The 25266-nt window shown below is 46.5% G+C and overlaps 2 long non-coding RNA genes across 4 annotated transcripts in view; one reads left to right on the top strand and one right to left on the bottom strand.

Annotated features, from left to right (window-relative positions):
* The window catches only part of LOC310657969, a 25323-nt gene extending 4699 nt beyond the window's left edge, over positions 1–20624 (bottom strand). The window contains exons 1-4 of one of the 3 annotated variants that reach the window (XR_014502053.1): positions 20409–20624; positions 16776–19108; positions 15533–15676; positions 12762–12826 (exon numbers count right to left, since the gene is read on the bottom strand). This is a non-coding gene — a long non-coding RNA (uncharacterized lncRNA). The other 2 variants (XR_014502054.1, XR_014502055.1) reach the window with 2 other exon arrangements.
* The window catches only part of LOC310657993, a 26645-nt gene extending 1379 nt beyond the window's left edge, over positions 1–25266 (top strand). The window contains exons 2-4 of the long non-coding RNA XR_014502071.1: positions 1743–1809; positions 20639–20749; positions 24402–25266. This is a non-coding gene — a long non-coding RNA (uncharacterized lncRNA). The remainder of the gene's footprint in view (positions 1–1742; positions 1810–20638; positions 20750–24401) is intronic.

Raw genomic sequence — 25266 nt, 5'->3', positions numbered from 1 at the left:
TTCCTAAGTAATCAGGGCAGGCTCTACGGTTGTGCCGCAAGGAGGGTTACAATCTAAAATCTGATACAGGAGAAGACCAGAGGGAGTGAGGGTAGCAAGGAAGGAATATGCATTTTGTTCAGCTGGCATCCAACTTGCTGCTTAGGAAGAGAGGATGAGTACATTAACTAGAGGTATCTGCTAAAATGATCAGCAGTGAGGCTTCATAAAATAATCGTAACATTTAAAATAATCAGCGCTGTATCTCAAAAATGCCATGGTGCACCCGTAGCAGCAAAATCGGATGCCTTCATCTGCCCCACCTGCAATAAAACATGTCTCTCCCTGATTTGGTCTCTACAGCAGATGCCGTAACTCTCCCAATGGTTTGGTTTTACCCCTGAAGGCACAATCTTCCATTGTGCCCTAGACAGACAGATGCCAACAACAAATCCCAGAACTGAGTTAATATATTTTTGCTGAACGAGAGTAGCACACATCACATACATACAAACAAACATATATATATTGTGTGGTTCCCGTTCCGTGAGTTGGGGGTGCAGGGGCAGGAATGGTACCCAGGGCCCCTCACCCTCAAGGCTGGAACATTCCAACATTGAAAGTACACTCCTGTTGAGACATTGGGCCAGGGTGTAACAAGAAGGGGGATTCAGGTAATTATGCAAGCCACCCACCCCCTGGGCCTCTGAGAATCTTTTAAAAGAGCATTTTCTTATCACAATCAACGTGAAGGAAGTGATATTGTTGCACACCACACCAATCTGAGCAGTATGAGATTCCAGGGCTTCTGGGCGCATACCCAGGCTTCGTGTTTCCTTCAGAATGAGGCACAGCAGAGACTGTGGTTTCTTTATGGTATATGGTTTATTTACACATGTATACAAACTTAGTCTGTGATGGAGGGGCTGACAGCATTAACGCCCGTGTGGCTCTGTCTCTCTTGTTTCCAGCCTGCAGTTTTTGCATCCAGCTTCTAGCTCACACAACTCAACTCTCAACTCTGGCCTTATGTCTTTCTAACTAACAGACAGTTGAGGGAGGGAGGCCCACCCATTTCCCCTCTGCCACAGAGCCACTGTTACCCTAAAGGACCCATACTTAGAGGGCCGTTACCAGGCTGGCCTGGCTAGTCCAGCAATTGAATCCTTGCTGGTTCCAGGAATCAGAAGTTGCGCTCAGGCATACTCACAACAATATGTTTCTATTCAGAAGTTTGAATTCAGGAGTTAAAATATCAACGAGTAGGTGTATGATTCCCATGTCTAGGATTGCTTTACAATAATTTTCTAGGGGTCCGAGGAAAAATCTAGTTGGGCAGAATTTAAGAGGCGGCTTTCTCTGTTTCTTTGGTTTTTTAAAAACTAGATTTTGAACTAGTGGAGCATGTCTCACTCACTCACTCCCTCACTCACATTTTGCTTCATTCCCTCCACCTCCCCATTTTTCTAACATTCTAATATTCATCTCCTCTGTTTTAAAAATAGAAAATGAGGTTTTAAAATGTTGGACATCATGGTATATTTCCACATATTTCCTCCCCCACATGCCATGTTTATTATGTCTCAGTAGAAATGGCGATGGGCCTTCCTTGAATAATGGCTTTTTTACAGCCAAGGCCCTTCATGAATGACAACCCAGACATTTGTTATTCTGAGTAACTTGTACGTGCAGTGCTAAATGTAGTAACTTTGATACAAGTCTGGGTGAAGGATTTATGGTTTGTTTTCTGTTTTAATTAAAAGAGCACTGAAGCATCCTGCTAGAGTTAAGAGGGTGATACGGACTTTGGATGGAGATCTAAAGGAAAAGGTATGTCATTTCTGTTTCTTGAATGTGCCCCTTTAATTGTAATCGGCCACAAGCCAGGTAACCTATTAATCCCTTTGCCCCTTGCACTGCAAGAGGATAAGAGCATGTAAAATCCAGTAACTCTTTAACTAGGAGACCAAGCATTACTTCAGTTCAACAACAAATACTCTTTTGTTTCTTTGGCTCAAAGTTGCCGACCAGAGTATCTGCTTCACAGCCCACAGTACCTGAAAGAGCATTAGCTCTGCCAAAGAGAGACCGAGATACAACCTACCTCTTCCTTGATGACCCTTCCTCTGGAGATCCTTGTACTCAACTTGTATATCATACTTGTCCCTCACAAGACAAAAATACAAACAATACCGAGTTTCTCATCTCCAGATTTTGGAGTGTTTTCAGCAGCCCTTATGGCTTAGCTAACATAACCCTGTGGGGTGCCTGGAATATAGCCCTTTTTGGCCCTTGAGTCTGAAGTGTTTGGTCAGTGGAGATTCAAAATTTGGATGAATTCTGTCAGAAAAGGAAATGAGAGTGGAAATAGCCACAGTTTGCACGTTCAGTTTGCATGTATTTGTAACGTCAAATACAAGAGGTATTCACATCCACAAATGCCTCCTAAGCTGATGCTCTAAACCATACACTGATAAACTAGCCTGCTTCCCCCCATTCTTTAACTTTGCACACGCACCCTGGAAAAAGTGCTGTGGACAGCCATGTATGCCGCAGCTCCAGAGACAAGGAAGTGACTGTGACTGAAGCTTACAGGTCATCTTGGCCTAGGGCTGTGAAGCCAGAGCAAGATATGAGAAAATAAGGGTGGAATCGGATTCAGGTTTGGGTTAAGCTCTATTTAACTAGATGTGACTTAGTTTTGAGCAGAAATGTATAGAACTGTCCTGCAAATCACTCATTTGCATATCACTCAAGAATTATACTCTTGCCTCCTCTTTTAAGATACCCATCTTAGGTAAGAGGAACAACTTTCTTCCCTCTTTTCTCCTCTCTGTTTAGAAAGAACTGTAGTTTGCTGTTTGTTGTTGTTCAGCTTGTTGGCTTTCCCTTTTCTTATTCCAGGAATCATTGCAGGGATTGGGGGAAGATGAGCTAGAGGTATTGCACACTGCTTTAGACCATTCTCTCTCCTCACCTTTCCCACTGAGCCTCTTGGGCTTGCTGATCAGAAGGTCAGTGGTTTGAATCCCCACAACGGGGTGAGCTCCCATTGCTCTGTCCCAGCTTCTGCCAACCTAGCAGTTCAAAAGCACACCAGTGCAAGTAGAGGTACTGCTGTGGTGGGAAGATAAACGGCTCTTCCGTGCGCTCTGGCTTCCATTGGCCACATGACTCTGAAAGCTGTCTGTGGGCAAACGCCGGCTCCCTCGGCCTGAAAGCGAGATGAGCGCCGCAGCCCCGTAGTCGCCTTTGACTGGACTTAACCATCCAGGAGTCTTTTACCTTTTTACCTTACTACCAATACAACACCAGGTCCCATAGATCCTTCCGAAACAAGAGGCTGCTGGGAGGGAAAGTCTGGCTAGCCAACGTGGTAGCTTCTATTTGTTGCTGGACTCCACATCCCATCAGCCCAAGCCATCCAGGCCAGTAGTCAGGGATGATAGGAGTTGTAGTCCAACAACATCTGGAGGGCATAGCTGTCAACGTTTCACTTTTTTAAAGGGAAATTCCCTTATTCAGGATTCCTCACAAGAAAAGGGAAAAGTTGACAGCTATGCTGGAGGGCACCACGGTGGCTGTCCCTGTTGTAATATGTTCCATATGTTCTCCAGGTGGCTTACAAAACAGTAAAATATACGCATAAAAGAAAATTAACATAGCATTTCAAATCAAAATAAAAGTGTCAGTAATAATAATCATGACTGTCAAAGATATTTTTTTTAATCATTTAAGGTGCAGGTTTTTTAAAAAACAGGCAGGCATAGCAACCAGGAGGCAAGCTGAACTGGGAACACAATAGGCTGGGGATGGATGGAAGTTCTTTTTGTACCAAAATACCAACAAAAATATCCTCCTAAGCCTGCTGTTTGCACTGGGTATAAAGGTCTCATGGATGCCAATTTGTCCTCATCTCTGCTTAGAACAGTGGTTTGACCAAAGCTGCCTAATGTCTTTATGACTCGAAGTTAGATTTGAACTGGGGACTTCCCAGTTGACACTGAAAACCACTACACAACATCATCTCTCAAACACTGACTAGATTATTTCACTGATAACAAGGAGGGTTTTGATTTTAGCCTGCATACATCAACCAGACACATGCATGTTGTCAGGGCTGGCTCCGGGTCCCAGCTCACCAAGGACCAACGCTAGCCGGTAGTAAAGTATCAAAGTCTTTATTGAAGAATAGATTCCATTTCAAAGCCTCAGCGTCCCAGCCCTACATCTGGACTCTAGACCGGCGAAGCTCCGTCTGAGTCTCCGCCCCCTGCGCACCAGTTTAAGACTCTAATCTTACTCCACCTCTTCCTTCTCTCTCTCTTCCTCTGGGTCCTACTACCCCCCGGGTTCTCCTCCCTCCTGGACTCTTCTGAGGCAGACGTTGACCCCTCTGACTCCTCCCCCTCTCTTCGGCGGGCTTTAGGACCTGGCTCCCTACCCGGGCTGCCCACCTTGCCGCCCTCCTGTACATTTGAACTTGGCGCGCGCGCGCGTTTAACTTTCCTGATGACCGTTTCCTCGCTCCCTGATGAGGGTGTGGTCCCTCCTGCCTCACGTTCTCCCGCTGCCCGCGCGCCCCCTGATCCCGATGCCTGGGACTCCTCCCCCCTACTGCGCTCTGGGGGGGACGCTGGTCCGGATTTCCAGCTGCTACTCTCTGAGTCCCCTCTGGCCCCTTCTTCCCGAGGTGCCCCCCTGGGCACTCCCCTTGCCCTGACTATGGGGGCCCCTTTCTGTGAATCTTCCGAGTCACTGGAGAGACTCAGAGACCTCGGACTGCTGTCTTCGCTGACATTTCCTTCGGACTCCTCCCCCTCGCTCTCCACTTCCTCCCTCTCCTGTGACTCTGCTCCTGAACCCCTGACATCCATCCCCCCCTCGAAGCCCCCCTTCCCCCCTCCCCCTCCTCCGGCGGGGGTGCTGGGTGCTCCGTCGTTGTGGGGGTGAATGGCGGATACAGTTCGTCCCCCGTGGCGTGCATCCATCCGAATAAGTCCGGGGAACGTGTTTCCGTTGCTGGTTCCTCGTCCGAGGTGAACCCCTGGAAGGTGCTGGTTGAAAGCGTGGGTGTGAAAAGCCAGTCGTCGAAATACTCGGCTGGCATGGGCCTGTGTGGGAACAAGGCATGAAACTCCTCCTTGAGAAGAGGCTCGTTCAGGGCATAGTCCGGCACCCAACGGTTGGCGCTGGCCGGGGTACCTTCACTGGCGAGAAAGTATTCTACTCCCTCTTCCCCCCATCTCGAGTCTAAAATCTCTGTGACCTGGTTGATGAGTTCCCTTCCTGGCGACTCCCTCCTTGGGGGGGTCTCCCCATATGGGTCTGGTGCCGTGTCCTGCGCCTGAAATCGGTGAGGTGCTTTGTAGGGCGTGAGCACCGACCTATGGAATACTGGGTGCATTCTGGATCCCTCCGGAAGTGTCAACCGGAAAGCCACCGGATTGATCCGTGCTTCAACTTGGTAAGGTCCTAGCTGCTTATGTCCGAGTTTCTTCTTAGCTAGTGATCTGGTCGGCACTGCGTGTGCCGCTAACCACACCCATTCTCCCACCTTTATGTCCTCCCCAACCCTTCTGTGCTTGTCAGCCTGCAGTTTGTATGCGTGCTTTGCAAGCTCTAACTGCCTCCTAAGCTGTTCGTGAACCTCCTGCAATTCTGCTGCCAAGACTTCCGCTGCCTGTGGCTCTCCCTCCCCCAGTCTCTCTAATCCCGGGAAGGTTCTGGGATGCCTCCCGTTGTTGGCGAAGAACGGTGTCACCCCCGTTGACACGTGCTTCGTGTTGTTGTAGGCGAACTCAGCGAGCGGCAGGTAGTCCACCCAGGTTGTCGGCTGCTGATTTGCATAGCATCTCAGGTACTGCTGCATGATGGCGTTGACGCGCTCCGCTTGGCCGTTGGTCTGCGGGTGTCTCGCCGACGCTAGGTTGATCTTGACGTTCAGGAAACCCATCAGCTTCTGCCAGAAGTTCGAAATGAACTGGCGCCCCCTGTCGGACAAGATAGACCGTGGCAGACCGTGCACCCTGAAGACGTGGTCTATGAACAGTTTGGCGGTCTGTTCTGCCGTGGCCACCTTCGCGCATGGAATGAAGTGGGCCATTTTAGTGAACATGTCCACCACCACTAGCACTGCCGTTTTACCCCTTGAGCTGGGTAAATCCGTGACAAAGTCCAGGGCCACCCTCTCCCACGGTTCGCTCGGGGTCTGCAGCGGTTCGAGCAGTCCCGCCGGGGGTTTGTGCACTGACTTGGCCCTTTGGCAGGTGTCGCACCTCGAGACGTACTCCGCGACTTCCCCCCGCATCTTGGGCCACCAAAAATCTCTGGCAACTAGTTCTGCCGTCTTCTCCTTGCCAAAGTGCCCGGCGGTGGGTGCGTCGTGCAACTGCTGCAGTACTTTCGCGCGGAGGTCGTCTCCCGGTACATAGAGTGCTCCTCTGCGGATGAGCAATCCGTCCCGTACTTGGAACTCGTCGTCCTTCACCGTGCCCTTGTGCACCTCCTCCATCTTGGCTCGTGCGAAGGGGTCCTCCTGCAGTGCTCGACGGACCGCCTCCAGGTCCACGGTTGCTGAAGCGCACGCCCACGCTTTCGGAGCGAAAATGTGCTTGGCCGCTGCTGGTGCCGCCTCTTCGAGGTATTGCGGCTTTCTGGACAGTGCATCCGCCATGATGTTGTTGTCGCCTGGGATGTATTCTATCCTGAAGTCGAAATCCGCAAAGAATTCCGCCCATCTGATGTGCCGCTGGTTCAGGAACCTTGCCGTGCGCCAGTACTCCAGGTTCTTATGATCCGTGCGAACCTGCACTGTGTGTTTGGCCCCGACGAGGAAGTGCCGCCACGCCTTGAATGCTGCATGAATGGCCAGCAACTCCCTGTCCCAGATGGTGTAGTTCTGCTCCGACTTGCTGAGCTTCCTAGAGTAGAAGGCACACGGTCTCCAGTCCCCATGCGGGTCCTTCTGCAACAGTACGGCGCCCACGGCTCTGTCTGAGGCGTCTGTTTCAACCCTCATCGGTTTGCTGGGATTCACATGCAGTAGCTGCCCTTCGGACGAGAAGAGACGCTTAAGGTTCTGGAAGGACTGCTCCGCTTGCTCCGTCCAGATGAACTTCTTCTTCTTGGAGCTGAGCGTGTCGGTAATGGCCGCCGTCTGCATCGCGAACCCCTTGATGAACTTGCGGTAAAAGTTGGCGAACCCCACAAACCGCTGGACCTCCTTCCGATTGCGCGGGCTCTTCCAGTCCAACACTGCGCGAACCTTGGCGCTGTCCATGGCAAGCCCCTTGTCCGACAGCTTGTAGCCCAGGAAATCCACCTCCTTCTTGTCGAACTGGCACTTCTCCAGCTTGGCATACAGCCGATGCTCCTGCAGTCTCTGCAGAACTTCCTTGACGTCACCTTCGTGGGTCTCCTCAGATTCTGAGAATATCAGGATGTCGTCCAAGAAGCAGACGCATTTCTTGTAGAGGAGACCCGCCAGGACGTGATGCATGAAGGCTTGAAAACAGTGAGCGCCATTTTGTAAACCGAAGGGCATAACTCTGTATTCATATGTGCCCAGGGGCGTGAACATGGCAGTCTTCCACTCGTCTCCTTCCCGTATGCGAATCAGGTTGTACGCCCCTCGCAGATCCAACTTTGTAAAAACGCGTCCTTTCCTCACCGTTGCAAGCAGGTCATCTATTTTGGGCATGGGAAAGGCCGTGGGCTTGGTCTTGGCATTTAAGAGCCTGAAATCAACTACAAGCCTCTTTTGGGGCGTGTCCTTTTTCTTCACAAAGAATACAGGACTGCCCCCCGCTGCCTTCGACTCCCGGATGAAACCGCGCTTCAAGTTGAGGTCTATGAACTCCTTGAGCTCCTGTAGCTCGTCCTCAGACATGGAATACAGTTTCCCGGCTGGCAGCGTCGCTCCTGGCAGGAGGTCAATCTTGCAGTCATAGGGCCTGTGGGGAGGGAGCTTGTCCGCTTCCTTCTCGCAGAAAACCTCCAAAAACGCTGCGTACTTGCGCGGCACTGCTTGCAGCGTGCCTAATTGTAGCTGCGGGTCGTCCCCTCCTTCTTCCGGGCTAGGAAGGATGCAATGTTCCGCGCAATAGGAGGAGCCGAAGGTCAGTTGGCGCTGGTACCACGCCAATGCTGGGCTGTGCCTGTGCAGCCAACTCATGCCCAAGACTACAGGCGTGTCCGACAGGTGGGTGACATTGAAGCTGATGACTTCTTGGTGATTTCCAATCCGCATCACCATTGGTTGCGTTTGTTGCACCACCTGCCCCCCTAACAAGTCTCTGCCATCCACCGTGACAACGTTCAGGGGCAGCGTGGCTGGTAGCAGTGGTATATTGTGCTGCTGAATGAATTCCAGTCCTATAAAGTCAGCGTTACTGCCGGAGTCAATGGTGATCGGCACCTCCAGAGTGCGTCCATTGGGCAGTTGGAGAGACGCTGTAAGCTGCACCACTGGTTTGGGTGGGAGGGGGTCTGTGGGTTGCAAAAGTGCTGGGGATTGCTTCATTGACTTGTCTGGCTGGACCCCAGTGCCTCTTCCTCCAGCCAGACTCCGTCGTTTAACTGTTGCTGTGTTTTCAATTGAGCTGCGTCTGTGACTGTTGCCGAGGCTGCAGTGTGCTTGTGGAGCCTCTGGGGACACTCTTTCGCCATGTGTTGAGCACTGTCGCAGATGTAGCACTTCCTGTTCCCTCTAGGAGGCTTCGTTTTGGCTGCTCCCGGTGTTAGGGCTCTGGTAGCTGACTGAGCCCTGGCACCTCCTATCTCCATCGGCTCTTCTCCCCCTCCCTGCGAGGGTGTGGAGTGCACACGCGCTGCTTCTCTGGGAGAGAAGGGAGGTGCTCTGGCTGGTGCCCTTCCCCAACGCCCTTCTTCCCTGTTCCAAGGACGTTCCTCCAGATGCACCCCGATTTCCAGAGCCCTCTGGACTACTTGCTGGGTGCTCCTTGGCCTCTCCCCCCTTCCAATCTCCGCTTTTACATCTGCATTCAAGCCCTCCCAAAAGAGGTCTCTCACTGGCTCAGAATCTTTTTGCCATCCCAGTGCATGAACTAGTCCGAAAAAGCGTGCATGGTACTGCCTCACGCTGGCTTTGCCCTGTTTAAGTCCATGTATGTCCCTCCGGGCAATGTCGATGTCTATCTTTGATAAAAAACACGAGTCCATTGCTTTAATGAAAGCCTTCGCATCCTGGAGCGCCGGATCATTATCTCTCCATAAATTCCTCAGCCACGTTTTGGCCTCCCCATGCAAATGGGACAAGATAAATCCCACTTTCTCTCTTTCATCTCTAAAGTCTTTGTCAAGCAGCTCCAACGCAAACAGCAGGTCTGCTCTGAAGTTGGGGTACTGCTGTAGACTCCCGTCAAAATGAGATACAAGGCTGCCTCCCCTCCTCCCCAAGCCAATGCCCTCTGTTTTGGGTCCCGGTGGCCCTTGTTTAGAAAGCACGTCCAACCTGACTTGGAGATCCCGGCAGGCGTTAACCATTTCCTCCTCTCTTTTCCTGGATGCAAGTACCTCCGTGCTGAGTTGTGTCACAGCTTCTTGCAGGGCTGTTAGTTGCTCTTCCGTAGTCATCTTGCCTGAGTTTTGTGAGCTCTGGAGGCACCCCTCTTCTTCCCTCGCTGCGTCGACTCACGTGGCGAGGTTCTTGGTGCCAAAATTTGGTGAGACGGAGCTTACTGTCAGGGCTGGCTCCGGGTCCCAGCTCACCAAGGACCAACGCTAGCCGGTAGTAAAGTATCAAAGTCTTTATTGAAGAATAGATTCCATTTCAAAGCCTCAGCGTCCCAGCCCTACATCTGGACTCTAGACCGGCGAAGCTCCGTCTGAGTCTCCGCCCCCTGCGCACCAGTTTAAGACTCTAATCTTACTCCACCTCTTCCTTCTCTCTCTCTTCCTCTGGGTCCTACTACCCCCCGGGTTCTCCTCCCTCCTGGACTCTTCTGAGGCAGACGTTGACCCCTCTGACTCCTCCCCCTCTCTTCGGCGGGCTTTAGGACCTGGCTCCCTACCCGGGCTGCCCACCTTGCCGCCCTCCTGTACATTTGAACTTGGCGCGCGCGCGCGTTTAACTTTCCTGATGACCGTTTCCTCGCTCCCTGACGAGGGTGTGGTCCCTCCTGCCTCACGTTCTCCCGCTGCCCGCGCGCCCCCTGATCCCGATGCCTGGGACTCCTCCCCCCTACTGCGCTCTGGGGGGGACGCTGGTCCGGATTTCCAGCTGCTACTCTCTGAGTCCCCTCTGGCCCCTTCTTCCCGAGGTGCCCCCCTGGGCACTCCCCTTGCCCTGACTATGGGGGCCCCTTTCTGTGAATCTTCCGAGTCACTGGAGAGACTCAGAGACCTCGGACTGCTGTCTTCGCTGACATTTCCTTCGGACTCCTCCCCCTCGCTCTCCACTTCCTCCCTCTCCTGTGACTCTGCTCCTGAACCCCTGACACATGTTAAAAGTATTTGCCTATGACTGTAGAAATACATGGGTCTCATATTTGAAACAGGACGACTATGGATTTCCAGAGGTGTTTTCAGAGTATGTAAAACTTCCCCGCATGTTGGAAATCTGCTTACAGAAGCAAATACATGAGAACCTAACGATGAAAGAGAATGGCCTTTTAAAATGGAACTGTTTCACTCACACTGTGAGTCAAAATGAGAAAGCACACAGAGCTGTGGAAAGTGAAGAAGGTGTTCAATAAAGTTATTCAAATCATTAAAAAAAGGACTTACTTTGTGAAAAATTAAAAACAAAACAAAACACTAGACCTAAACAAGACGTGAGATGGCTGCTGTGTTAAGTTTCTTGAGAACAAGATCTTAAAAGTAGGTAAGGGAATATCAGGGTAGGTCCTGTTCATCTAAGCTTGCAAGTTATCCAGAACTCTTCATTGGGCTACCTCACCTGCTTACTTACATCTTTACAAAACATTTGCCTCCAGCAAGTACCAGTTACATCAACAGGATTTACTTCCAGGTCATAATGTTGTAAGATCTGGGTGCCAGCTACTTTCTAATTTTTCTTGATAAGGGATTCTGTGCAGGATCAAAGTTCCCATTGTCTTATCACCCCTTTTGTATATTGTGGATAGTGTTCAACATAGCACTAAATCTCTCAAAGATTTCTCCTTGCATAATGGAACTTTCTCCATTATTATTATTATTATTATTATTATTATTATTATTATTATTAACTACCCTTCATCTGAAGATCACAGGGTGGTTCACAATATAAAAACACACCTCTCTTCCCTCATGCACCCCCTAAATCTGTTTGTGGGGGTCCTCCAACCCTCCAGAGCAGATTTGGGGGTGTGGGTATGCAGTGGGAGAAGAGAAGGGAACTTCCTGTTTCACTAATAGTAAACCAATGAAGCACACGACTGTTTCATTGAACACTGCTCACAATTCATTAAATCTAATATATGTTTTTTTAAAAATTAAAACAGAGGGCCAATTCAATACATGGTGGTCTTCACCCAGCAGATGCAGAAGCAACTATGTGTCTCCTCTGACAACTATAGAATCCATTATTATGACTATTCTTTGTTTGCAAAGAGTAGTAAGGCCAACTCTGTTTTTATAGGTGCTATTTTGGTTAGCTGAGAGCTCACCATTGGTTCAAATATATAGAGCAATGAGTCAGGAGGCTATGGAAACTTCGGGGTAGAATTGTCTCTTTTCCATTCTTATCTCATTGGCATCCAGTAGCAAGCCAGGTAGAATCTTCCACACATAGGAATAGGCAAATCTGTCAATTTGGTTTCTCTTAGTTTTTCATTTTTCCATTCTTAAGTTCAGTTCCACATCAGCTTGAAAATTATAAAGAAACAAGTCCTAATGAAAATTCAGTGTTTTAGCATGAATTTCTCCTACTATACACATATTTGTGCAATTCTGCCTACTATACACATTTTGGCGAAGCAATTTTCACTATGCATCTTTATACACACTTCATTCCAGTACATGCATTTTTGGACATGTTACTTGGCTAGAGAACTGCTTTGCAAAATTCGGATAAGTGAATTTAAATAGCTGTGTTACTGTTTGTGCATTGTTTTGGAAAGTACAGATTAGGCAGATGAATTGAATTTGTTTCCCTACACTGTCACCCCTTGGAAAGACATCCACCAGGGACTGATTTGAATGAGGCACATGCTTAGACATCATATGCAGATGTCTGGTCATGACTATACCATCATATTGAAAAAGCATAATAAGCATTTGAAAAATAAACCCACTTTGCCAAATCCCCACATACTGAACTGATTGTAGTTACTAGCCCCAAGTTAAGCATATTATGTTCTATGAACCAGGCATGTTCATGTTATACTGAGTACTGGAGCCGAGGGGGATTCTGGGACAAACTTTTTACAGTGTTTGAAAGCAAGAATATATTATATTACCATATAATCCAAGGCATTCTCCCTGCAGAAAAACACAAAAAGTTATTTAATGAACTCTGACCGAAGAATTTAAACATGGCACCATAAGCTCAGGTTTCGCTTCCTAAAAGAGAAACCAAATACAGAAGTGAAGACTTTTGAAATAAAACACAGGCTTATTGTGGGAGGAGTTGAGTTGTAGCCACATCCTGACTGGTCATGCTGTTTATAACCGGTGAAAGTCCCTCTAAAATTAACCTCCCACTGACATAACCCAAGCGTTATTAGTTTTGCAACATCAATAACTGACATTCCTTCTCCCTCCTTCCTGGTTGCTCTTCTCATCCAGAGTCACAGAGTTTTTAAACAGAAAGGGAATACGCTTTCTCACCTGGTCTGTCATTCTTTTTGCATAAATCACATGTCACATTGACACACAGGAGACACTATAATACACAAAACACATGTTGCTATAGATCCAGCTGGTAGTAAATAAGAGCTCCAAGAATGTATAGAGTTTTATGACACAGAAGCACACTTGGGTATATGCTAATGGTTTAAAAACAGGGGTGCGGAATTATTATTGTTATTAAATATCTTATCAAAAAAACACTCAGTTGCAGATTTTTTAGAAATTCTGAAAATTGACATTTATATTAAATCTGACGTTTAATATAAGGGCCCACTTTCTGAAAGGAGCCCAGCGGTTTCCACGTCTAAATTCTCTAACGAAACTGACAGTGGAGTAAAGGTACATAAGTAGTGCTTCCACTGATAATACAGATCAACATTCACTTTAGTTGGGAACCAATTTGGCAGTTTAAGACTTCTCAGAGGCGGATCAGCACACCACTGGCCCTTCCACAGTGTCAGTAGCAGACGGCAAACCTCCGGATGTTGCTCCCAGTGAACTTCCAGTGCAGCCCTTCCGCCAGGAATGAAAGGAGAAACAGACTCTTAATTCCTGGGCTTGGCATTTGAGCAGCTGCGGCTGCAGGAATAGGAACTGGAGAACTGGAGCAGGGACACACATGGTTCAAAGAATGGTAGGATGCCAGGTCTTGAGCCAGCCCAGATTTAGGATAACTTCTTCTTTGGCAGGGCATCTGTTCCCTTCACACGACAAGATCCATCTAGTGAAGCTTTCTCCATCAAATTCTTGCTTTTTTGTGTAGACATTAAAGACATAGCAGAAAAGTTAGTACCCTTACACTAGGCATGTCCAAAGTCCAGCCCAGGGGCCAAATCCGGCCTACTGGTCGATTTAATCCGGCCCCCCAAGCAATTCTGAGTGCCTGCTGTTCGGCCTGTTCTGCCCAGGAGCCAACGCATTGACAGAGAGCTGTAGCTCTCCAGCATCGACCCTTGAAACTGTCCACCTGAGCTCTCTTCTGTTTTCTGGCTGCTGGCTGGCTTGTGCAGGCATCCTGCATGTGGCTCTCTAGCGTGGCCACTGTGCAGCTCGCTCTCCCGCCTGCCTGCGGGCTCTTGCAGGGGCTCGCCATGCGGCTTGCTTTCATGCCCACAGGCGCTCTCGTCTGTTTATCTACCCCTCAACAACTTTGGGGTAAAATCCTAAAAAAAGGCCCAACAACTTTGACCGGCTCTCACACATGTTCACTTCATCAAATCTGGCCCTTTTGAAAAAAGTTTGGACACCACTGCCTTACACTGATCATGGGCTAGATTCAACTAAGTTGTTTCTCTAGTAGAGGCAGCACAAACGAACTTACCCTTCCCTTCACCCCAGCACCCCCCCAAAAATCTTCTCAGGAAGGTCAGGAGAACCCCCAGAAGAGCAGCTGGGGGTGGGGAGAAGAGTGGGAATTGTTCAGTAAAGATAAAGGACCCCCGGACAGTTAAGTCCAGTTAAAGACGACTATGGGATGCGGCAATCATCTTGCTTCAGGCCGAGGGAGACGGCGTTTGTTCACAGACAGCTTTCCAAGTCATGTGGCCATCATGACTAAACCGCTTCTGGTGCAATGGGACACCATGACGAGTGCCATTTACCTTCCCGCCGCAGCGGTACCTATTTATCTACTTGCACTGACATGCTTTCGAACTGCAAGGTTGGCAGGATCTGAGACAGAGCAGCAGGAGCTCACCCTGCCATGTGGATTCGAACTGCCGACCTTCCAATCAGCAAGCCCAAGAAGCTCAGTGGTTTAGACCACAGCGCCACCCACTCCCCAAGTATAAGAAATGCTTACACTGATTGTATTAGCATGACATTGAATTCCATCCAATGAACAGGAATCAGCTCAGTTTTACTCAGAGTAGTTCCATTTAAGTCTATTAATGTTACTCTGAGTAAAATTTGGCTGAATACCACCCAATAATAATACAGTGGTGCCTCGGGTTGCATACGCTTCAGGTTACAGACCCGTCAGGTTACAGACTCCACTAACCCAGAAATATTACTTCAGGTTAAGAACTTTGCTTCAGGATGAGAACAGAAATCGTGCTCCAGCGGCGCGGCGGCAGCAGGAGGCCCCATTAGCTAAAGTGGTGCTTCAGGTTAAGAACAGTTTCAGGTTAAGAACAGACCTCCAGAACGAATTAAGTTCTTAACCCGAGGTACCACTGTATCAACATATAGGGTGGCATTCAACAATATGTTAAGGTGATCATTCTGTTGGGGCAAGCATTGGAATTGTGCCCCAACCTCTCCACATGCTGTTCTGGGGGTTATCCAGCCCCACCCCACTTACAAAATCCTCGGGTTAGGGCATCCTCTACAGCAGATTTGGGGGTGGGGTGGGGTGGCAGAGCTACAGAGGAGAGGAAAGAGACGTCCACTCAAACAACATTGGATATCAGCTGTGGGTACCAGTGCTTCCCACCCTCTTCATCCTACATTTTGAAACATCTAAAGGAATGGGGAGTAGATCAATTCTAAGAAATATAAAGAAATTAATGAGCTCTTCATCATCGTTTTGCTCAGGCCTTGATGAGAAAATTGCACCATTGAATCAAAAGCTTGATGGCTTCAGATCCCTGTGAAAGCTTGGTTACTTTCTCAATAAACACATGGTTGAGTTTCAAGAAGAGAAAGTCTCTGTCTCACATGGAAACTTAACTTGAAAAGTACTACTATTCACAGGGGACTTGAGTTTATTTCTGTGCAAATGTGTGCAGGAAATACATACCCAAACAGTGGCTGCAGGAGGAAGTCTAAGCCAAAAACTCCACTGCAAACAATTGCCCATTGTACAGGTGAACTATTTGGAATGAACTCTGTGAATCTGAAGTCATTCAGCGTCTTCTTAAGCTTTGAGAGAGAACTCTTGTCACTGGGTTTTCAGCGTGCCATAAAGAAAGAGACAAAACAGGTCCAACCTGGTCTATCTTGTGTGATCTGTGAGTCATTCTTGTAAATCTTATTAGTCTGCTTCAAAAGACTCTTAACATCTAATAATGAACAACAAAGAAGGGGAAGGAAAGCCGCAGAACACACCATCTTCTCTGCTCTCACTTATCATGAGCTCATTTTGTCCTGGTTATCAATTATACCGCCAAAAGTTCAGCCTCCATTTAATTGGCTTGATTCAGCTTTCTTAACATAGGTCTGCATGATGCCTTATCAGTGGTCTCACCTAGCAACTGTTTCCCAGCAAAGAAAATATGCCCTCCCTGACTAACACTTCTCTGTGGATTGAAGTACACCTGATAATTTTAATTAGCCGGTTTAGAAAATGCTGAACTCTCTTGATGCACCGCTTAGGCACTCCCCTGCTTCCTCCAGGGGTCAGCCAAGCCAATGGACTGGGCTGAACATGAAGGTGAATCTGTAACCTTTTGGTGATGAGGAAGTCAAGCTGGCCGGTCACACAGCTTGGGTCTTCCTGCCTGTGGCTTACAAGGTTGCAACCCAGAAATCCCACCTGCCTCTTTAACAACTCAGCAGTCACAAAAAGAGGATGCAGCTGCGGCTTCCCCTCCCACAGTGCCACGGCGCATCCTCCTACCTGCAACTAGAGCAAGGAGGACTCTGGTTTTGCCTCACAGCAGGGAGGGGTGGTACTGCAGCTGCATCCTCTTCTGCTGCATCAAAATCTTTAAAGCAACAGGCAGATCTCCAGTTTATATGCTGCCACCCTATGACAGGCTGTCTTCCAGCTTCTCTTAAGTGAGCCATGAAAATTATGCCTTAGAAAAAGGTGATTCACCTTCCATAGACTCACCTGCTCTCTAGCCAGACTACGAGAGGGCTACTTTGCTTTTATGAGCTGGGTAAAAAGAATAAATCCCACTAGACGCAGCTTCTGTAAAAGCTGAAGCATTGCAAATACAGCAAACCAAATGCAGTCCACCCTCTTGAGAAACATCATGCTGTTGCTGCCTGCCTGGGACAGTAAAAACAAAGAAGGGGGAAAGGGCAGATCACAGTACCTTGGCTCATTGGTGAATCACAGGCCTTGCGTTTCCTCTTTCAATGTTTTTCTTCTTCTGGCTTTCACCAATTCCTTTCATCTTCTTCTGTATGCCTTACCTTGCGAGGCAGAGCCAGGTTAATTTATTTTACACTGCAAAACAAAAAATACAAAATGTTCTCAACTTTTGCAGTCACTTTTGCACAACAACAGGCCTCTGTCGGTGTAAAATGAGAACGTTCATTTTAAGCACATCAGCAGATTGTATCGCTTTAGATAGAGCACGTTGTATTACAACTCTTAACTACTTCCATTTCTTTATCTCAATTCTGTGCCTACAGCATTCTTGCTGAATAATCACAAATGTACATTCAAACGTAGAGGTCCTGATAACATACAAGCATTCAAAAGCAGTTGTGTGTTTTTTAAAAAACCCTATAACACACATTCCCTGTAACATTACTTATAATTTGTGTTTGCCATCATGGAGTTCATCTTCTTACAGAGTGTGTTACACACTTTTTCAATTCTTTGCTGATCTACCATGACAACAGATAATAATCATAGGGTTGTTTAGCTGAATAAAATCTGAAAGCCAGTTCTTGCACTAGAACAAAATCCTATTTTAACCCACCGAGATACCATGATGCCCTGTATCTAACGTTCACCACACTTGAGGTTATACATCTCAAACTATGTGTCTTAAAATGTAAAGCAGACCAAGAATTGCCAGGGCAGGTGTGAGCTCTATCGCCACCTCTCTCTGCTAAGTTTTTGGGAGTTACGTAGTCATCATGCAGGGAAGTGACAACCTAGGCTTTTGCTATCAGTGCACTGCAAGCAACTGTTGATATGCACCCACCAATGAAGCATACAGAGTTCTGTCTGCCACATGCAGTTTCTCCAGTGACCCTTCCTATGTGTCAGGCAGGGCCATAGGCATCCTTGCCACCTTCTCAAGCCCCCTCCCTTTTCTACCCTGAAAAGCCCATTGTGGGATGCTACTGTGCCACCTCAAGGCTTTCGACCTGGCATCTCACTGCCATGCTGTAGGGTTCAGGGCTGCTTTCCAGCTTTGGAGGAAGGAACTGATCCTGAGGCAAAGGCCTGGTGGCTGCTCTGGGGGCCTGGTGCTGGATTCTACACTCTGCTGCAGGCTATCAGCAGAGCATAATGCCAGGGCGTATGCCAGCTTCCACGAGTTGTTTAGCCTAACCTACATACGCCTGCACAAAACGGTGCATTTCTGGTACACTGCCAATGTTTTGTTCTGGGCCGTGGGTATTAATGCCTTGCGTACATAACTACTATTTTACTCTCTGATGAAAACAAACCAAGCCAAGGTTATTGTCAGACACCTTTTTCTCATATAGCCACCCAACCCTTATTACAATAACAATAATTATTATTACATACTCCCTTGTTATTATGCACTGGAACAGGTAGCTTTTTTCCCACACATTAGTAGCTTTGCAGAGCTCCCATGAGTCACTTAGGAGTCTTTCTCAATGTCCCAGGACTAATTGTATGTGTTCTCTTGAAAGTTGCAGCTACTTTAAAGTAAGAGGTGCAGATAACACATCTCTTACATCATATGTCTCCATCATTTTAATGTGGCTTGTGTCTGGCTTAGTCACCCACTTGTGCCATGGGCTACACAAACAGAATAAACATGGGCTATGTATCGGGGCAACCCACCCATAGCCAAATATTAAAATGAAGATGGAGATCTTGGCTTTTTGCCAGTGTGTGCAGACATTTTCACCCCGAGTAAATTGAATGGGCATGAAGCAACTTGTTTGTGGGCATTGGCCATGCCGTGTGTCTATTCAGTAATGGCATTGCACAAATGAGGGTACAGAATGGAGCATCCTGAGAATTACAGCTTTTGTTATTAACAAAAATTTAGAAGGGAGTCTCCAGGATCCTTAAAGCTGCAAAAACAGGTTTCTGTGCATGTGAGCAACACCTGGTGAAAAATCAGAGATCATGATGGGTGAATTGTCCTCATAGCACATTGAAAGATACCATTAAGCCACTCTCCATCCATTCATTCATGCAGGGAAGAAAATGACTGCCCAGACTCTATTAAGCCATAAGCATTTCCTTAATCTGTCTCTCTTAAAATACTGTACCAAGGTTTCATCTTGAGAAGAGGGCATGCATACAATAAATAAATTATGAAGGAGTAGTACAAACCCAAGTTCTATGCATCTGCAAGTAGTTCTCTTTCTAAACAGAGTAAATTTGGTTTAATTTGGACAGGGTTTCATAAGGCTCCTCTCTGATCTCACAGCTTCCTCGCTGCCAAATGTCAAAATCCTGCTCCAAATCCTGGAGGCAGTTCTAGACCTAGTAAAATATATATAGTTTGAAAATATTTAAACATTGGCAAAACTGACAAGTTCTTTCACTTGCCTTCTTGGAAATTGCTGCAGCGTTCTTGCTGATGTTTTAATGAACGCCTCTTGCTGGCAAGGAGATCTAGTGTGGAAAATTTCGGCACAAGCAGGATACAATTTTGCCAGGATGGAATGTCCTATGGCACCATAAAGCCACCGCTGCATTATAGGTTTATGAATATAGGCTCAAATTTATATCCTGCCTCTTCTCCAAGGAACTCAGGCCAGCATATTTGGAATAATCCTATTTCATCCTCACGACAACTTCATCCTTTTTATAATTTTTGCTCAGTTGTATTTCATGTATTTCATGGAGTAATGAGTCATCAAGTGATAAAAGAGTGGAAGAGCTCAAAATTACTACCACTATCTTACTGACTTTTCTATTTCTAACACAACTGCACAGCTTGATTTTACCACAGATTGCTAGCTTGCTTGGAGTTTTGCCATGAATTTTGGGGCCTGAGTATGATAAACTTTCTGGGTTTGGGCAAAGCATTTTTAATGTTGTTTCCAATATTGCTAGTCACCCTCAGAACTCAAACCCAGCTCTGGTTCTTCTGTCACAAAGCACCAATCTAAACCCTCCCTTTATACCAGGGGTCATCAACCTAAGGCCTGGGGGCCGGATATGGTCCAATCGCCTTCTCAGTCCGGCCCACGGACAGTCTGGGAATCAGCAAGTTTTTACATGAGTAGAATGTGTCCCTTTATTTAAAATGCATCTCTGGGTTATTTGTGGGGCCTGCCTGGTGTTTTTACATGAGTAGAATGTGTGCTTTTATCTAAAATGCATTTCTGGGTTATTTGTGGGGCATAGGAATTAGTTCATTCCCCCCCCCAAAAAAAAAATATAGTCGGGCACACCACATGGTCTGAGGGATGGTGGACTGGCCCACGGCTGAAAAAGGTTGCTGACCCCTGCTTTATACATAAAGATATAACTGCCATGTTGCTTGCCACAACCCATCTCCCATTCCACTGGAAAGGCTGAAAAGAACCAGTTCTGACAGGATGGCAAGGGAAAATTTGGGACCTGGCTCTTTCCAAGCATCTACCACAACACACAAGGGCTGTTCAAGGCCAAAGAAAACATGCTCATTTTTATACGATATGATTCCCATGACGTAAACAGAAGTGAAGTTAATGTAAGACCTTAGGCCACCCTGTCCTGACACTGAGTGAGAGCCCTTCCACACATAAGCTGTAGAGTAGCCTACAAATAGCTTATAGCCATGTTGGCAACACACGCAAGCAGATGGTCATGCAGCAGTGTGAAGCATGGACGAAGTTGTCGTTTTCTGCATCCCTCTAAGTTTCTCATTTTTCAAAACCTAGGTTTAGTTTGCAGTATTTCTGCATCAGTTTGCAATTTTAAAAAGGGTAATCAAAAAAGTTCATCAGCATTTTATTTCTCCTAATAAACATATTTTTGCAAACAGTTTTGCGCAATATAATTCATTTTATTGTTTATTTCCAGTAATATTTGCATTTTTATGCACACTTGCCCTGAATATATGCTTTCTGAAGACTATTTTGTTGTTGCTGGAGAACTGCATTATGACATCTAGAGAAGCACACATTTCAAAAGGTACATGCATTTTTAGTTTGTTTATTGTTTCAGGAAGTGTGAATTTATCCCCTCATCCTGTCTGCGGCAGAATCATAGTGGGACCTACAAAAGTAGGAGAGTAAGTTCACTGACAACAGCTCTGTGTCCCCTAATCATTCCTCCTCACTCGCCATACTGAGATGATCTCAACACTCCAAAGTGCACTTGTTGAAAAGCAAAAAACAGAAGGTGGCGCTGGAGGAATTGAGCTTGTGCCACACCTTCAATCTGTTTCTTTTTCTAAGATGACCTATTTTATTGTTATTGTGGATTATCAAAAGCACTTACGCAGCCCTGTGAACTTGTGTAGGGCTTGACAAACAGATAAGACAAGCTCCCTGCCCTGAAGCTTTTATGGTTTAAGTAAGAGCAAGACAAACACAAGATAACACATGGGGACAACAACATTGGCAGAGCAGGGTGTAAGGATTATTAGCAGAGAGGGAAAGGGTGTGTTTTGAGGAGAGAACCGGAGAGGGGGTGGCAATGAGATGAAGATATCAGAACTAGTGGCGCAGCTATACAGCTACTAACACATTTGCAAAGCTCAGCAGTGTCCGGTATGATTTCAAATTGGATGGGAGACTGCATGTTGAGATTCCTGCATTGCAGGGGGTTGGACTACATGAGCCTTGAGGCTCCTTCCAACTCTACAATTCTATGATTTTATGAACTGCAGGAGGCACAGAGCAGGATTCCTCAGAATTGCCCGTCTTATGCTCAGTGGAGTGGGTGTAAAAATGCATAAACACTTCAGAGTTGGGAAAGCGCAACACTTTATTTAGTATGTAACACTTCACAGAAATCCACAGGTAAAGAAAGGTAGGCCTTTGCTTCCCAAATTACAGCCTAATTTTTACAGCCAGGAAGACAACTGTGAAAGGTGCATATGACAAAGGCAACCAAAAATGTGTAGGACAAGTTGCATGTCTTGGGCATGTGAGCCAGGTGGGAGGGATTGGTCTGTATGCATGTCCTTCCCACCTCTCTTCTCAGGCCTAGGTCATACATGATTTTGTGGTCATTCCATCGGCACAGCAACAGTGTATCCCTGGATCCAGCAAAAAGTAATATAATGAGCTTGGGGTGTTACGTTGTATGCCAAACCCCTCTAATCCCTGGATCCAGCAAGTGTTAAAAACTAATCAAGCCTCCAAATTCCGGGAATAGCCAAGATAGCTTCCTGGTTAGGTGAGGGGGGGATTAAGGGACTTGATGTGAGATGGCAAATGGGTGGGACACCCCTCCCTCAACAGAAAAAGTCAGAGTTGAAGGCAGAGAGTTGGAGTGATGTGAGCTAGAGGAACAGCAGAAAACTGGAAGACAGGGAGACAGAGCAATGTTTGGTGTTTGCTTGAAGCCAAAGCTGCAGCTATAGGAGAAACAAGGCCTTTTGGGGATGTTAATGCTGTGAACTCCTCCATCACAGGCTTAGGTTGTATATATGTGTAAATAAACCATATATCATAAAGACACCAGTCTTCACTATGTCTCATTTCAAAAGGAAACACAAACCCTGGGTACCCCTGGAATCTCACACCGCTCAGAGATTGGGGTGACATGAACAGTTAGTATAGGATTGCTCAGTAGGAGAATTTTAAAAAACAGAGGAAGGAAAGAGTACCCTGGCCAACTCTTGATCATTTAATGTGCTATTGTTGTTGCTCATTATACAATAAAACATGGAATGAGGCAGAGGCTTGGATTTGAAGTACAGTGGTACCTCAGGTTACAAGCACTTCGGTTACAGATTCTGCTAAACTGGAAGTAGTACCTCGGGTTAAGAACTTTACCTCAGGATGAGAACAGAAATTGTGCGCCAGCAGCGTGGTGGCAGCGGGAGGCCCCTTTAGCTAAAGTGGTACCTCAGGTTAAGAACGGACCTCCAGAATGAATTAAGTTCGTAACCAGAGTTGCAACTGTGGCCCAGAGTACCTAAAGACCTCAAACTGGACCTGCCCCCATGTTCTGAACAGCTGACTATGCCAAGTTGCAGAATTCAGTTTGCAGAATTCTACAGGCACTCTCTTGCCTTGCCTTCCACCCACCTTTCCAGTCTTCACACCTTTATTACAAGAGCACATCAGCTTTGTGCAACAATAGCTGCCCCCACAAAGCCAGAACACACAGGCACAAGGAGATTAGAGGGGAGACCTCTTTTTTAAAGGAGCCCCCCTTCAGCTAGTATGATTACCACAACTCATGAGTTTTGCTTTTCCTGTTTTTAAATACCCCGCCATCCCTTTAAGCTTTTGCAGAAGACATTCACCTACCTGCCTACTTTGGTTGCTGGTCCAAACAACCCTGCAACTATACTCTGTTGCAGTTCCACAGGCATTATTCAGGCCCAACCTTGGGCCACTTTCAGGTGGGCCTCTGTGCCACATCCTGCCCAGTGCCTCATCATTTGACTGCTCCATCCCCATGCCATACAATTTAAGCCTTTTGGTTAGACTGATGCCATTTCTTTAAAAAAAAAAATGCTGTGCATATACATGTCCCTTTGAAAACAAGAGACGCACACAGTTTCCTCAGAGCAACAATAGCAACAGCAAAAAAGGATGGCTGGGTTTTTGCCACCATTAGACTTTCTCCTCAAACTGAGGAGGGGTGAAGCAAACTGGCTTGCAAGTTATTGACAGGGTTCCCTCCCAAATGTCTGGTAAGAGAGGTAAAATGAGGAGGGGTGACTCCACTACCAACTGTGTGTAAATCTATGGAAAAGAAATGAGTGGTGGAGAACTGTCCTTCAGACAGAATGCATCCGCTCACAGGTGATACAAAAAAAAATATGCAATTATAAATCCACTTTTCTACATCAGCATCCATCAATGCAAATGTTATTAAAACAGCATTTCTGCCTTTTATGCATACATACCAAAAGTGAGAGAGACTAAAATGTGTTTTAAGTGGAACGTGTGAAATAAGTCTTGGGATTTATTAGTTTCTAGTTGGTCCCAGATATAAGACTCTCAAGATGACAGGAAAGATCTAAGCGTCTCCCTTTTGAAATAAAAAGAGCATTCTCTTGGGAACACACATGCCATTGGGAAATACTGATAGATGCAACATGTGCAGTTAGATGTAAGACTGTATTGCAATCTGTTCAGTTCACTGGTTACAGGAGGAGAAGCAGCCTAACTGGTAATTACTGTGGGTTTGGCTTTTGCAGGATGAAGCTAAAATGAAACTGGAAACGTTCTCATAGGTACTTTCCATCAGTGATTTGCTAACTGAAGAAACAGCGTGAGAATTAATGGAGATACACATAGGAAAGACACAGCAGAAGTGGGGTCTGAGGGACTGAATTGTAGAAATTAGTGTGGATTGTTAAAATATTGTGTTAATATCCAAAGAAAACTGGCTTAGGAAGCATTTTGATACAGAAAATGAGAGGCTCTTCTGTGCTATTTGCAAGAGAGAGGATGGTGGAAAGTGTAAGCACTGCAAAACAGACTTCTTTGATGCTACAACAACCTACTTCCTGTTCAGCAGCCAAAGAAGTGGTTATTGGTAAAAACAAGTTGAAAAGTTAGTTCAACATCCTACTCTATAGACACATTACACATTACTTGCATTTATATTTCCAGTGGAAACCTTAACGTGACATTTACATTCTGTTTATGTACAGGACAGCATATCAAAATGACACCACCGTATTTTCCAGTTATCTTCAGACTGCCACCACCACAGTGAGGTTCACAATACTGCTATATTACCCCTTGCCCAGGAAATCAAAGTATTCAGCAACCATTACAGTGTTTCACAAAACAACTGAACCCAAAGTGCTTCATGTACATTTGCCTTGATCCAACAGGAGGTAACAGAGGAGACACAAACAGGTGCTGCATGTCATTTCCCCCAGGCTAAGGAGATCAGCTATCTGTTTGAGGTATAAGCAGTCAATCAGATTCACTTCCCTCTTTCCTAGAATGAACGATGCTACTGATGACAATGCGACAGGGGCTGCATATGCATTGCCCAAGTACTTTCATGTCCAGGAAATCTTCATGCACTGCTTATTTGTAAACCTTTTGCTTCCTGTTAGATTGGGACAAATCTTTATAATCATTACAACAACACTGTAAGAGAAGCAGGTGTAAGTGTTCACATTTTATGGAGGGTGAGTGCTGAGATTGAAGGAACTGTGGCTTGCCTAAAGCTGCCTTATGAGTTCACAACTTAGGCGAGATTAGAACAAGGAGTTTCATGCTTCCTGTGCTAAGTCGCTCTGTTACCCCAACCTACATTATGGAATATGGTTGTATGGCCTGGTCTGGAGAAGGGGATCTATTTTTTTGTGTGACCTGGTTTTTGGTGACTGTACAGTACTATGCTGTCGGATTGCTAGGTTGAGTAATGTGGGACTGTTTTAAAATGTTATATATTTATTTTATTGCTGTGCTTTATGTCAACCATTTTGGGGAGAATTTCATTCCTGAGAAGCAATATAGAAAATAATTAAATCAAAGTATATGAGCTAGGGCAGGCATAGG

This window comes from Podarcis tiliguerta, assembly GCF_965153285.1.
Source record: "Podarcis tiliguerta genome assembly, chromosome: 1".
Lineage (NCBI taxonomy): Eukaryota > Metazoa > Chordata > Lepidosauria > Squamata > Lacertidae > Podarcis > Podarcis tiliguerta.
The sequence above is the reverse complement of the archived record's forward strand: the minus strand, read 5'-3'. Positions and strand labels throughout refer to the sequence as shown.